Source organism: Corvus brachyrhynchos, unplaced genomic scaffold (genome assembly GCF_000691975.1).
Source record: "Corvus brachyrhynchos isolate BGI_N302 unplaced genomic scaffold, ASM69197v1 scaffold99, whole genome shotgun sequence".
NCBI classification, from domain to species: domain Eukaryota; kingdom Metazoa; phylum Chordata; class Aves; order Passeriformes; family Corvidae; genus Corvus; species Corvus brachyrhynchos.
In genome coordinates this window covers 512,054-512,380 of record NW_008239778.1, presented here as the reverse complement: position 1 = coordinate 512,380, position 327 = coordinate 512,054, and positions in this window count along the sequence as shown.

The window sequence follows — 327 nt, the reverse complement described above, 5'->3', positions numbered from 1 at the left end:
ATGTGGGAACACAATCCAGGCCTTGAGAAAAAACATCTCTGGTGTGGGCAGAGGCTGGAGAGCAGAGGCAGCGTTTTTAGCAGATGCAGAGGTTGTGCTAAGGGATCAGCAGAGCAGCTCCTGGAAAACTGGGAGTACGTGGCTCAAACCAAAGAGAAAGCCCTGGGTGACAGTTCTGCTCCAGCTGGGAGCTGTGAGGGGCACACAGGCACCTCAACACTGCCTGAGGTGACAAACCCAAACCTGGAGCAGGTGTCCGCAGCACCTGGAAGCTTCCCTGCTCTCCACAAATAGAAACATAAGCAGCTTTGGCCATGCATTGTTTCC